General features: G+C 40.9%; 1 protein-coding gene across 3 annotated transcripts in view; it reads left to right on the top strand.

The window, feature by feature from the left end:
• Window positions 1-15,427, top strand: part of SLC35B3 (solute carrier family 35 member B3) — a 62,876-nt gene that overhangs the window by 33,120 nt on the left and 14,329 nt on the right. For all 3 annotated transcript variants that reach the window (XR_011388814.1, XR_011388815.1, XR_011388816.1), the window contains exons 10-11: window positions 1,490-1,564; window positions 10,680-10,803. The gene's annotated coding sequence lies outside the window, so the exon portion shown is untranslated. The remainder of the gene's footprint in view (window positions 1-1,489; window positions 1,565-10,679; window positions 10,804-15,427) is intronic.

The following is a 15,427-nucleotide window of genomic DNA, read 5'->3' on the forward strand; positions in this document are numbered from 1 at the left end:
GCCATGTGGTACAGGGAAATAGGTCTCAACACTTAAGGGATTCTTCTGAGGCTTTAATCACAAAATGTGTTACATTAAGTGTCTTAATCCTGTGATCCCCCCCCCCCATTTCCAACATAATTAATTAGATCACTTTAATCATTTTAACACAATTGATAAGGTTTAAATAGATAAAATAAGTAAAGAAATGTGGGTCGTTATTCACAATAGTTAATGATAGCAATAAGATGTTGGAGTCTGAGTATTATAGATCTCATTGTGGGACTCTGCGCCCATTATTTTTCTCCTCGTGCCAGCTGCAGTGAGACTAAAAAGAGCTGTAGATGGTGTTTCCTCTCTGATTCAGTCGTGTCTATGACCAGTGCAGCACAGGAGTAAGACAAAAGCCCAGCCTGCTATAGTCTGCTGCTGAAGTAGACTCAGTGCAAGGCGACTACAACCAGCCACAGGTGCTCTTGCTGTGATGGAAGTCCAGTGAACTGTGGCTCGAAACTCTGCCTCATGCTAGAGCAGGTCTAGAACAGCTACTGTGCAGCTACTGGCTTGAGGCTGGGTAACCATTAGGATTTTGCCCATCGTTGAGTTTTAGCAGCCCAACCCTGTGGTCCCATGGTCCTATGGTTCCTTGCTGTCTGTCCTAGGTTTGTGGAAGGGTGATAAAGGCAGCCCCTTGGCCATCCATACTGGCACTAAAGCTGGGTGTTACCTAGTACCGTTACTGCAGCCTACAGCGTCTCAGGGGTGCATACCAAGCCCCCTTGAGTCTAGTGGTGATACACATCAGAGCACAGCTCTCCACCTGATGCCAGGACATGTCTAGAGGCTCCATCTGCGAGCACCTGCCTCAGGGCTGGAGGCCTTTGAGCGTCACCCAGTGGTGAGTCTCGTGGGTTTCAGGACTCCGCTCCAAGGCAAGCTCCTAAGCTCCCTCGCATGCCCTACTCTCTAGCCGCTGGAGTTCCATTTTAGATTTTTTGCCAGTGGTTGGGGAGGGGTGGCAGACATAGAGCCCTGGCCACCTGGCTAAGAGGGTTCAAATATTCAATCCGGGTACAGTCCTGGGGGTAGGGGCCATGAGACCCTGTATGACTCAGTTTTATTACAATGGGCCTGGCACTTGGAGTTTTAAAAATATTCCTTACATTTGCTTTATGTTACCAGTATATTTTCCTTTATGTGTCATCATCATTCTGAATTTCTGGGCTGTCTGTTCTAATCATTGTGTTTCCAGTGGCAGCTGTTTTCAGTTAACTCCTTTTCTTTTGCAGTAATCATGTACCTAGCACAGTCATTAGCAGTCTCCCACCAACCTTTCTTCTTACTGCATATGCACTGTACTCCTTCCTCCACTTGTTTCCACTTAGCCACAAGGTTAAGGCAGCCTCAGTCTCCTCAAGATGTCTCACTTCAGGGTATTTTATTTTTTCCTAGCATACAAATGGTCTGTTGTAATTTCTCCCTCCCTCTCCCCTTTCTCTACCCTTCCTAGTTCCTCGGTGGTTGGTTGTGGAAGAAGCTGGGCCTGTGCTAGTCTATCTTGGCAGGAACCAAGACTAATTAAAAAGTAAGTTCCTCCAATTATTTGTCTTAATGATTTATACTCATTTTTCTCAGATTCGCTGTTCTGACACATGTAAATGATCGTTTGCTGGATGCTATTTTAATTCAGTTTATTTTAGAAATATTTGGTTGCCAGTGTAAATTGGTAAATTCAAATTTAGGCAGTAAAGTTTATAATATGCTGCAATTCAAATATGAATTTCAAACTTGATGGAGGAAAAGTTAAGGATAGAAATATAAAATAGGATTCAGTCTTAACACACAGAAATATAGATTGATTATTATGACTAATTAGGTAAGGATGCTTTTAAGACATACAGATAATTGAGATTAGGAAACTTTACTCCACCTTAAATGTTTGATTATTTGAGAGTATACCATTTCATATGCTTTATGAATTTCCCTAATTCTATCATTTGTACAAATTCCTGTGAAATTGGGAAGGAATAGGTTGTCTTTTACAGACATGGAAACAGGTCTCTGGGAGACAAAAGAGATACCTAAAGTCCCCTGGAGCAAATGACTAGATGGCCCTGAATCAGCTTCCTTGAGCCTCAGTGCGATGCCTGTGTCATAACCCAGCATTCCAGACCCTCGTGCCTACACCACCAGGTGAGAACTGTCACCCTCTCTAGCTGTTTATGGCCTCCCAAATGACTCAACACTGCCAGTCCTCTCTGGCTCACTTAATCTGGACTGAAACATTTTTCCAGAAAGGACTTCTATGGGCAATCCTGCTGGTGTACCTATTAACCTGTCTAAAGAGACTGGCCTCCTGAACCTGGCTTTAGGGTGGTGTGCAGAAAGGGGTTATCTGCTCACGGTTCTTATCAACCAAGTCTACCTGTGATGAGGGAGATGGCCTTGTTACAGGTAGTCACTTCAGTAGTCCGTCAGTAGATTATGGGACTTAGTCACAGACACAAGTGTTTAGGTACGACGTGGGGTGGGGATAGAATCAAAACACCAATCAGAACCTGAGTGTCAAGTTTAAAGGAGTTACTGGGCAAGAAGGCAAGGCAATTTGCTCAGAAAACATCACTGGGATTAGAATACAAACATAAACCTAATCAGAAGGAGAAAAAGATAGAGAATGTCATCTCCAATATCAAGGAGATCCAAACAGAATTTGCTTTGCTGAGCTGTGAAGTCCAAGGTCACTTTGTCTCCCCTAGCGAGAGATCCAGATGGGATTAAACCTAAAGCTCTGTAAGGGTTAAAGGTCACTAACAATGAAATTTTTTTTTTTAATTTGGGAGCAAGGTCAGAAATTATACTTGATTTTATGTGACTCTCCATGTTAGCTGGAAGCATTGTTACCAAAAAGAAGGATGAGACTAGGATTAAGGATCAATATTTCAGAATTGTTATTAGTAATGTGATGAGATTTAGCATCAGCTGCTTCATTTCAATATTTCATTCTCCACATTGAAAAAGGGGTGATTAAAAACAGCTTCATTTGAATTGAATTTTTTTCTTATGACATTTGCATTAATAAGTGGTTAATCATTTGAAATCCAATATGCAAGACTCAAATTACTTGATCCTAAGCTTTTATGAACACATGCCTTCAATAGTTTTATGGTTTGACTACTCTTCGAAAAGATATGACAATTCAAATGATGTGGTTATAATGTCAGAAGGCTTTTTTATAACCATATAAACATAGACTTTTCCTAGATGGCAGAACCCTATCAGTAGTTCAGCTATCTCTATTTTAAAGTGATGTTGACATAAATCTACTCAAATTAATAGTCCCATCTAAATGAACTGGCTTTTCACAAAGGTTGATAATAGCAACCCATGGGCCTACGTAATTCCTCTTCTGGAAAGTATAAAGTTTCTACAGTTGTAACAACCGCTGAAAAATCGGCAAGCTTTCTCTTTCTGTTTTCTTTTTCCATTGATATTCCAGTGACACACATTGACAAAATATGTAAGAAGCAAATGGCAGGGCTTTCAACAGATACCCATGTGTGTGCTCCTAGCTCCTTCGCAAGGAGCCTTGAGCAAATTGTTTATCTTGTTTTCTTTATGAAGAAAAGTGCAGTTAGAGCACCTTTCTTTGCAAAATGATTTTAAAAATCAAGCAAAATAATGCAGATAAAAGAACAGCCTGTTTTGCCAAATGATTGGGGTATAAGCATCTATTTTAAGAAGTTAGGAAAAAGGGCTGGCATTGTGGCGCAGTGGGTTAATGCCCCAGCCTGAAGTGCCAGCATCCTCTATGGGCGCTGTTTCTAGTCCCGGCTGCTCCTTTTCCAACCTTGCTCTCTGCTATGGCCTGGGAAAGCAGTGGAAGATGGCTCAAGTCTTTGGGCCCCTGCACCCACGTGGGAGACCCGGAAGAAGCTCCTGGCTCCTGGCTTCGGATCAGCACAGCTCCAGCCGTTCTAGCCACTTGGGGAGTGAACCATCGGATGGAAGACCTCTCTCTCTCTCTCTCTGCCTCTCCTCTCTCTGTTGAACTCTGACTTGCAAATAAATAAATAAATCTTTAAAAAAGAAGAAGAAGAAGTTAGGAAAAAATATTCAGAAAATGAAGGTCAAAAAAATAAAGAAGTAAATGATAAGAGAATAAACTGGGGACGGCACTGTGGCGCAGTGGTCAATCCTCCATCTGTGGCTCTGGCATCCCATATGGGCGCTGGTTAGAGTCCCAGCTGCTGCTCTTCTGATTCAGCTCTCTGCTATGGCCTGTGAAAGCAGATCATGGCCCAAGTCCTTGGGCCCCTGCACCCGCATGGGGGACCTGAAGGAAGCTCCTGGCTCCTGGCATTTAGATCAGACCAGCTCCAACCACTGCAACCGTTTGAGAAGTAAACCAGCAGATGGAAGACCTTTCCCTCTGTCTCTCCATCTCACTGTCTGTAATTCTACCTCTCAAATACATAAATTAAATATTTTTTTAAAAAAAGAATAAGAGGCCGACGTTGTGGCACAGCGGGTTAATGCCCTGGCCTGAAGCAACGGCATCCCATATGGGCGCCAGTTCCAGTCCCAGCTGCTCCTCTTCCAACCTTGCACTCTGCTATGGCCTGGGAAAGCAGTGGGAGATGGCCCAAGTCCTTGGGTCCCTGCACCCACGTGGGAGACCCAGAGGAAACTCCTGACTCCTGGCTTCAGATCAGCGCAGCTCTGGCCATTGCAGCCATCTGGAGAGTGAACCAGTGGATGGAAGACCTCTCCCTCTGCCTCTCCTTCTCTCTCTGTGTAACTCTTTCAAGTAAAACAAATTTTAAAAAAGTCTTTAAAACAAAAAAGGAGAATAAATTAGGTAGATGAAATAAAAAGAAGCAGCAGAAAATTTAAGACAAGTTTTGGTTCTTTTTAGAAAGATGGTTAAAATTAATAAATATCTAACTTCACTGATCAAGAAATTAAGATAAAAACTATTAACTGGAAAAGTAAATATTACCAAATGTTCTATGATATTTTTAAAAATAAGAATATTGTTAAGATTGGCTCAAAACACTTTATGCCAGTAAATCTGAGAATTTAGATGAAATAAACAGATTTCTTAAAAAAATAGTCTTCCAAACTGACTTAAGAAGATACAAATTCTTCTTTTAAAAAGACAGATGTATCCATAATTCAAAGCTTTAAAAAAAAAAACCTACAATCCAGATGTCTTTCCCAGTGAACTCTACTGAACATATCAGAAAGAACTCCAATCATAGCAAAAACATTTGTAGAGAATACAAAAAAAAGATAAACCTTTCCCAATTCTTTTGTGAAAGTAGCATAATCCAGAAAGCAAATCCTGGACAAGACATTCTGAGAAAGGAACATTACTGGCCAGTCTCTTTTATGAACATAAGCAGAAATATCCTAATAAAGTTCAGAGATACATGGACAGTGTAGTAGATCATTGCCAAGTTTAAAACCTGTAAGAATTAATGCAGGCTAACACTGAAAACTCAATCTATGTAATCCACCACATTAATACAATAAAAGCATTCAGGATCATCTCAATAAGTCCATAAAAACTACTTGATAAGACACAATATCAATTCTTGCTACATATTCTTAGCCAACTAGTAATAAATTGCAAAATACCTACATAAAGCCTACTTCAAGCATGGTACTTAACTGTAAGTCCTAAAAGCATTTTCTTTGATTTGGGGAATGAGTAGGTATTCCTATTATCAATACATCTATGCACCATTGAATTGGAGGTCCTCACCAGTTTAGAAATATCAAGAAAAAAAAACTATAAGAAAAACACTGTTTTTACTCACAAATGACAGAACGGTCTGCATAAGAATCCACAGATAAGCCATTAAATTAAAAAGGATTTAGCAAGGTCTGTGGGTACAAGATCAAAATGCATTTCTGCACACTAACAATAAACAACTAGAAAAATTTAAATTTAAAAGTGAGCCTATTCTACTTCACAGTATAAAATATAAAATACTGTGAAATCCTTTGGAAATATAAGAAAAGAGGTGTAAGAGCCCCGCTAAAAACCTATAAGCGGTTTATTGAAGAGACAAGTACCCATATGAATGATGATATATCCATGCTTCTGTGTTGGCAAATGTGATGTTGTGAACTGTCATTTACCAAATGGTTTCTGTATTCAATTCACTTCTTCCTTGCCTGTGTGTGTGCACACATGTGTGGGTGTGAAAATTAGCAAGCTGATTCTAAAATATTTAAGGAAATGCAAAGGGCCAAAATAATCAATGATCTCTTGAACAAAATGGTGAGTAGGTGTGTTGCACCCAATATCAAAATTTCTGATAAAGCTACAGCAATGAATGCAGTGTACTGTAGTGCACGAGACTAATAGACCATTGGAATATCACAGAGCGCTCAGACACTGGAATATCCTAGACTGCTCAGACACAAAGTGTAAACACATGATTTTGTCGCTCCCCCTCTTCGTGGAGGAACGACACAGGACCCTGCGCTGTTCTTTCGTCTGCTCGGCCCTCCCCGGGTTTGCTGCTGGTTCTTCCCGGGTTGGCTACTATCCCTTCCACCTCCGTGGAAGGGCAGTTCCCCCTGGCCACATTCCCCACTTCCGCAGGGGAGCGGCACACCGCCGGCCGGCTTTCTTGGGGGCTGCACAGGTGTTCCTTCAGCTAGATGTTCCCCTTAGATGTTCCCCATAGATGTTCCCGGTGCATGCCGTCTCTCTCCTCCTTTATAGTCCTCCTCCGCCAATCCCAACTCGGCTGCCCACACGCCGAGTACGCTGCTCTCCTCCAATCAGGAGCAAGTCCTACAGTTTATTAGCTGAACTGGAGGCAGCTGTGCGGAAGCTGTTTACTTCTCTCCCAGCGCCATATTGTGGGAGAGCAGATGCATAGAATAAGTCTTAATTCCAGTAACTCAGTCCAGTCCAGGCTGCTCCCCACAGATTTATCTGACACATCATAAAGATAGGACTACAGACCAGTGGGGAAACTTTTTTTTTCAATAAATGAGGTTGGACCAGTTACGTGTGAAGGCTATGGAACTTGGCCTAAACTTATAAATTACAAATGAAAGGTTAAATATAGCTTTTAAAAGATATGAAAGGAAAAAAAATAGAGGCTTTCTGAGAAGGACAAAAAAATTAAAGAAAGCATTAACTATAGGGAGGAGACTAACTGTACTATTATCAAAATTCATCTTATCATGAGAAAGTATCAGAGAAGTTCAAGTTGAGGTTCATTCTACAAAGCAGCTGAACAGTCATCAAAGTCCTGACTACCTATATTAGACTGGGAAAAAAAAGAAATGTCTGTGATATATATGAGAGGTCTTTAAAAATTTGTAGAAAATGTATATTTTAAAAAAAACCTATACAGGAGGGTTTTTTCAAAATCTACTGAAATAAACCTATCTTTAACTTTCATTTTCCATGAAATTTTTAAGTACTCTGGTACATATAATGGAATGATAGGAAAGAATTACCATTACCCACAGCAGCAAGAATGAATCTCACATAATATTATATGAAAGATCAGAGATCCAGAAAATATGTAAGCTGTATGACTGTAGGAAGTTAAAAAATGTAACAAGCCAAACAGTTCATGCATGCATGCTTTGATGACAAAATTATCAAGAAAGGCAAAGAAGTGATCATGTAAGTGACAGATAAATTCAGGTAGTGGCCGCGCAGTGGACAGGGTGCGCGTCTGTGGTGCAGGCAACATTTTGCATCCCTGTGGCTGTTGGAGATAAATCATTCAGCTGTACTATTTTTCTTGGGTACAGTTTTCTGTGTGTATTATTTTCCACATTGAAAGAGTTTTCTAAAAGAGGAAATGGGGCAGGAGAGGGAATGTTGGGGGGTAGGGAAGCAATGTTCTTTCAAAGATGGCACACCAGCTCTCCAAAACCCGGGAAATCCTAAATCGATCTGTGCTTAGTTCTTTGTCTTAAGTCTTGTTTTCCTCTTCTGGGAAAAGATCTATATCTTCCTTTTGGATTGCATCAGACATTTTTAATGAAATACAAAGCTTTCTTTTAACGGTGCTTTCTCTTAAGTGGAATATCTTTCCCAAGCTCGAGGTGCACACTGAAACAGTTGTTGTCTGGTCAGTGACAGCAGCAACTGGTTTACCACCTCCACAAGTAACCTGCATCCTCATGAGGGTGCCTACCTGCACACACACACTTGTTTCTAATGCCTCTGCAAAGGCTGCACATTTGACTTCAGTGGATGTGTTCAGTCATTAGATACTTTATCACATGAAGCATTAGGGGTTTCCATCTAGAAGACAGATCTGAAACACCAGCCTTATCTTTCTTAAGTTTGCAGTTTAAACACAAAATCTTGCCAGAGTTGCATCCATTAAAATAAAGTGGTCTCGGAAATTAAGCACTAATGTCCCTTTAAATGGCCATGTCTGGGTTTGTTCTTTCTAATTACCTCTGTAATGAAGTAGCCAGTGTTGTGGTAGGAAGTGATTTCAAAGGCAGCAATCCCTGATCATGAATCATATACTTTATTTTCTACCCTAATGGCAGTCGGCCTTAGTTATAGAAAATACATGGGCAAACTCCATCTCTGCTGAGACCAAAATAGTTTTGGAATAGGAAATCATCCTTTCGACTCAGAGTAGGCTTTCAAAAAATTCACTAAAGCACAAGTGAAGAGAAAACCATTGTATTCTCACTTCAGGATCACTTCTGACCTTGTTCATCTATTGCTTTCAGCAACAGAGTTTCATTAAAACCCTCAATATTAACAACAGAGTTTCTTAAAACCCTCAATGTTAACATCATCTGATAAGGACAACTTGTATCAAAATAGAAATCAAATACTATAAAATATTAATTTTGTTAGGCTTGATCTAACCACTCACTTCCCCACCACTGATCATGGCATCCACCCTGCTTTCAACAGAGACAACTGCCCTTTCTGTCTCCTGTCAGAGTGAGACTTGGCCAAATTATTATGCTTTCATCGGTCCAAAAGGAATTTCTTTTGAAAGGAATTATTTATTCAAGAGAGCAAGCGAGCTCCTAATTGCTGATTCACTCCCCCCAGATGCTTACAACAGCCAGGACTGGGCAAGGCCAAAGCCAGGAGCCGGGAACTCAATCCAGTTTTCCCATGTGGGGAGCAGGGACCCAAACATTTAAGCTACCACCTGCTACCTCCCACTGTACAAATAAGCAGAAAGCAGAGACAGGACTCAAACCCAGGCACTTTCATAAGGAAATGTTGGCATTCCAGCAGCTATCCTAACACCTAGGTCAAATACCCATCCCAGGAAGTTTTCTTTTAGCTGGGATCATATCACATGTGGACTTCCCATCCCTCTATGTCCCCTTAAATTATTTCCTGTCAAATAACTACAACACACCAGTGCTTCTTGCCTGTGAATCATGGGTTGGTAACACTCTGAGTTGTGCACAGAACTGGAGCCGCAGTATTAAACTGCTTCTGTGAATCTGTACTTCAAAATAGGGATAAGCCTGGACTCCAGTCTTGGGTGTCAGTTATCAAATTTAAATAGGAATGCATTAGTAAGTGAGCTATTAAGATTTCTGATCATGAGCCATGCTGGAGTCAGCAATTTGAACCACTGCATCAGTTTATTTTTGTTCCCTTTCTTTTACCTGAAATCACTTTAGCCAAAAAACATTATAGGGAAAAGACACACATAGGCGCTAACTCTAAGTCTCAGGTGCAGCAGAGTGGCCTGGGTGTCATTAGCATCTAAGAAAAGCCAGGTTTGTGGCTTTCTCAGCCCTGTCCTGTACTGCTGATGGCTTCACTCAGCATTTTCTGGAGACTGTTCCAGAACAGTCTCTTGGGTGCAAATGAGGGCCAAATAATTGTAACCTCTTATCTATTATTTATCAAATACTTAACAATGTTCTAAAAACGTCCTATGGATTGCTTAACTGAGTTGTTTTTTTAACTCTTTTTATATTTTAAGGATTTAAAATAATATAGAAAGTGTAAAGAACTCATTGAGCACACATATATTTAACAATTTTTATCATTTTGCCCTCTTTGTAAAATGTAAATATTATGTATTGCTCATGCGTATTATTTTGGAAGGCAAGGGTGGATGCACTAATATCACATAATATGAGATTTGTGATAAAGGTCATAAAAGGATCAAAACAGAGTATACTGTGATGTAAGGGGTATAATTCAGTGAAGGCAACACTTACAAACATCTGTATTCCAAATAGTATGGCATCCACACACGTTTTAGATTAGACCACAGATGGCAGCAGAAAGACCTTGGAGTCGGGGTTTTGACCTTTGGGAGTAAGAAGCTATAGTAGGACTTTCAGCTGTACCGTGTTCAAACAGATGCCTCTGAATGACGGGGAGACTGGAAGGGGAGCTAGTGAAGATATGTATTTACAATAATGCACATTAGACTTGATGAGGGCTCTATGGGAGGGGTATCAAGAGGGGGAAGACTTTGATATTAAGGAGACAGAGCAGTAAGAATGGATGAATATGTGGGTGTGAGGAGGTAGAGAAGGAAATGGAGAATGACTCCAAATTAACTATTTACAACATTGGGATGTGCAGAGAGCAAGGTGTGGGGAAGGTAGTGAATTTACGTGGGTGCGTGTTGAGATTGTGTTTTTCTGTGAGTCATCCAGGCAGAATGGTCCAATCCAAAGAGATGGGATTTATGTTTCTGCAGGTCACAATGGTCTGCGCCAGAGATGAAGTCATCAATGTAGAGATGGTAGGGGAAGATGAGTGAGTGAGATCACCATGCCCACTGACCCAGGGAGAGAGCTCTGAGAAACACCAGCAGCTAATGGGTAAGCAGAGGAAGATATTCCCCCAAGGGGTCTAAAAACAGCTGGAAAGGAAGAGAGAGTCAGGAGGCTGGGGCAGGCAAGAGAAGGGAAATGTTATGTTCTGGTGAAGAATGTCCCCAAGTATTTTCCTTCCTCATTCCTGAAGCATTTTAAAAAGTCATAAAAGAAAATGAAATTGTGGGCATATATCTTCTAACTTTGAAATATTAAAAATGTAGCTGAGTTAAATCAATCTAATGATAATGGAGTGCCAAGTAAGAATTAATTTAAAAATTGCTGCATTCAACTTCACAGCACCAGAGTCTAAGAGAAGAAATACTGCTGGCATCTCTTGACATGATTTAACACACCATCATGGCTTATGCATTTGTGAGCTTCTAAGAGGAAAAGTAAAGCAATATAATGTGCATCCGCCTTCAATGGGAAGACCTGAATTTAAATATGAGTCTTGCCACTCACCAGCTGTGGACAAATCAGTTAGTGTCTCTGAGGTCCAAGATGTCTGAGATGGCAAATTCTTAAAATTAAAGGTGTTAACTGTGATATTTAATAATTTAATTAATATTCCTCAACGCTTTTCTATTCATTGCATTCTCCTAAATACTAGAAAATTTGGTAGCATTCTAGAGATTGGTTAATATTTTCTTTTAGCATAACACCTGCCTAGAGGTAGCACACACATGCCTATGAGACAGTAGAAGTTCTTTCCTTCCCTGTGAAGATTCTGGGGCAAATTAATGCAGAGAACCTCTTAACTGTGACCATTTTAAGTGCAATAATTTCAGTGCAACTTAACATTTTAATCAGCTCGTAGATTCCATTACAAATTGAGACTCTCTGATTCATGACAGAAGCACAACATTACAGATGTCTTCTTCCCCACCCCCACCCTTCCCAGTGTGCTAATATCTCACTGCAGCTGGAAGGTGACCTCTCCATTATATCGTAACCCTGAATAATAAATAATGGCAAATGCCTAAGGCCCATCACAACAGCATTACGCTCCGTCCTCTCAGAATTTCCATGCAAAAGAGCTGGCAGTCCATTTGTTACCTCAGTCATTTTGAAGGGATGCAAAAGCGATCATTTCATTCTTAGAAATGATCGAATTGAAAGCAAATACATAGCCCTTGACACACTTGACTGGAAGTTGGCTTGTTTTTATGGTTTTTCTTTTTTGCATAGGCTGATTGAAGCCCAGGCATAATGTAGTAAAATTCACTCTTTACCACATGCCATTCTGTGAATTCGGACAAATATATACAGTAATGTAACACAGAGCCCCATCGCCACGAAGGGACAAGTAGTAGCATCCCCTCAGCCCATCAAATCAATAATGCTTCCAGATTCTAGAGTTTTATCTTTTCCAGCATGTCATATAAAATGGAATCAAACGGTATGTATAGCTTTTTGAATCTGGCTTCTTTTAATTTGCAGAATTTATTTGAAATTTACCCATATTTTGGAGCATATCAGCAGTGTGTCCCTTTTCATTCCTGAGTAGTATTTCATTGTGTGGCTGTACAGTTTATTATTTTACCTGTTGATGAACATTTGGGGTATTTCCAATTGGTTATTAATTAAGCTGCTATAAGCACTTATAAGCATGTTTTATGTAAAAATGCTTCATTTCTCTTAAATAACTGGGAGTGGGATTTTTGTGATAAGTAAATATTTAACTTCGTAAGACATTTCCGAACTATAAACTTCCCAAGTGGCGTTCCGGTCAACAGTCTGGAAGAGTTCCAGTTGCTCTGCATCTTCACCAACACTTAATATTGTAAGGTTTTAACTTTTATTGCTTTTTAAAATTTTATTAATATAAAGAGAACAGATTTCATATATTTCATAGGTTTTTAAGCTGTAGCAATTCTAATAGGTATAAAGGTGGCTCAATGCAGTTTTAATATGCAATTCCCTAATAGTTATTATGTTATCTTTTCAGGTACTTATTCTCCATTTGTATATTTTTTTTTAAGATTTTATTTATTTATTTGAGAGGTAGAGTTACAGACAGTGAGAGGGAGAGACAGAGAGAGAGGTCTTCCATTTGCTGGTTCACTCCCCAAATGGCTGCAACAGCCGGAGCTGAGCTGATCCAAAGCCAGGAGCCAGGAGCTTCTTCCAGGTCTCCCACATGGGTGCAGGAGCCCAAGGACTTGGGCCATCTTCTACTGCTTTTCCAGGCCACAGCAGAGAGCTGGATTGGAAGAGGAGCAGCTGGGATTAGAACTGTTGCCCATATGGGACGGGGGCGCCACAGGCGGAGGATTAACCTACTGCGCCATGGCACCGGCCCCTCATTTGTATATCTTCTTTGGTAAACTATCTAGTCAGATCTTTTGCCCATTTTGTATTGAGATGCTTCCTTATTGAGTTTTACAAATTCCTTATATATTCAAGATAACAAGCTTTTTATCAGATGTATATTTTGCAAACATTTTCTCCCAACGTGTGGCTTGTCTTCATTTTCTCAATAATGTTCTTCAAAGAGAAAGCACTTTTAATTTTGATGAACTTGGGGCTGGCGCTGTGGCACAGCAGGTTAAAGTCCTGGCCTGAAGCGCCGGCATCCCATATGGGCGCCAATTCAAGTCCCAGCTGTTCCACTTCCTATCCAGCTCTCTGCTATGGCCTGGGAAAGCAGCAGAAGATGGCCCAAGTCCTTGGGCCCCTGCACACATGTGGCAAACCTGGAGGAAACTCCTGGCTCCTGGCTTCGGATTGGCTTAGCTCCGGCTGTTGCAGCCAACTGGGGAGTGAGCCAGCCAGTGGACGGAGGATTCTCTCCCTCCCTCCCTCCCTCTCCCTCTCCCTCTCTTTCTCTCTGTGTAACTCTGACTTTCAAATAAATAAATAAATAAATCTAAAAAAAAAAGGATGGTAAATTATTTTTTTATAAATTTTTTATTTTTTTTTATTTTTGACAGGCAGAGTGGACAGTGAGAGAGAGAGAGACAGAGAGAAAGGTCTTCCTTTGCCATTGGTTCACCCTCCAATGGCCGCCGCTGCAGCCGGCGCACCGCGCTGATCCGATGGCAGGAGCCAGGAGCCAGGTGCTTTTCCTGGTCTCCCATGGGGTGCAGGGCCCAAGCACTTGGGCCATCCTCCACTGCACTCCTTGGCCACAGCACAGAGCTGGCCTGGAAGAGGGGCAACTGGGACAGAATCCGGTGCCCCAACCGGGACTAGAACCTGGTGTGCCGGCGCCGCAAGGTGGAGGATTAGCCTATTGAGCCACGGCGCCGGCCAATGGTAAATTATTTTTAAAAAAATTTTGATGAACTCCAATTTATCACATTTTTCCTTTTGTTGATCATGCCTTTGATCAATTTCAAGAAATCTTGGCCTTACCCAAGGTCACAAAAGATTTTCTGATAGAATTTGTTTTGTTTTGTTATTATTTTTGGGTTTTACATATATAAGTCTATTACACTTTTTGAGATAACATTTCCTATAATGTGAGGTTTGGGCCAAAGTTCATCGTTTTGCCTATTGGATATTCAGTTGTTCCAGCATCGTTTGTTGGAAAGTTATTTCTTCCTCCACTAAACTGCCCTTGCACCTTTTGTCAAAAATCAATTTATTATATGCATACGTGAGTCTACTCAGGACTCTAATTCTGTTCCATCTGTAATGTGTCTGTCTGCTCGCCAATACTACATGATTCTGAATCAAAGAACTCAGGCAGTGTGAGTTCCTATGCTCTTGTTCCACTTTTCCAAAATTATTTAGGCTGTTCTAATTTGCCTTTCCACATACATTTTAAAATCATCTTGTCAATTTCTCATGCAAACTGTTACTGGGAGCGGGGGAGGAGGGTAGCATCATGAGGTAGGAGGTGAAGCCACCTTTTGTAAGACCAGCACTCTGTATTAGAATTCCAGTTTGAGTCCTTGCTGCCCCACTTTCTTTGAGCCTTCTTGCTGATGCGCCTGGGAAGGTAACACAGATGGCCCAAGTGCTTGGGCCTCTGCCACCCATGTGGGAGACCTGGATAGAGTTCTTAGTTCCTGACTTCAGCCTGGCCTAGTTGATTGTTGACAGACACTTGGGGAATGAATCCACAAATGGAAGTTTCTCTCTCTCGCTCTACCTCTCTCTCTGCTGTCACTCTTTCAAACAAATAACTTTTTTAAAATGTCATTGGGATTTTGATTAGATTGAGATGAATCTATAAATCAATCTTGGAAAATAGTCATAAAAATATTAATGTGTCTGATCCATGAATACTGTAAATATCCATGAATATTGTAAATATATAAGTGTTTAGGTATTTTTAAATTTCTTTCATCAAAATTCTATAGATTTTAGCATACATATTTTTAAAAGATTTGTTTATTTATTTGAAAGGCAGAAATATAGGAGAGAGAGACAGATCTTCTACCCACTGGTTCATTCCCTGAATAGCTGCCATGACTAAAGTTGGGCCAGGTTGAAGCCAGGAGCTTTTTCCAGGTCTCCAACCTGGGCACAGGAGCCCAAACACTTGGGCCATCATCCACTGCCGTCCCAGGTGCATCAGCAGGGAGTTGGATCAGAAGTGGAGCAGCCTGGACTCAAACCTGCACCCATATGGAATGCCGGCACTGCAAGTGGAGGCTTAACTTTCTATGCTGGCTCC

The sequence above is a fragment of the Oryctolagus cuniculus genome, chromosome 5, assembly GCF_964237555.1.
Source record: "Oryctolagus cuniculus chromosome 5, mOryCun1.1, whole genome shotgun sequence".
Classification (NCBI taxonomy): domain Eukaryota; kingdom Metazoa; phylum Chordata; class Mammalia; order Lagomorpha; family Leporidae; genus Oryctolagus; species Oryctolagus cuniculus.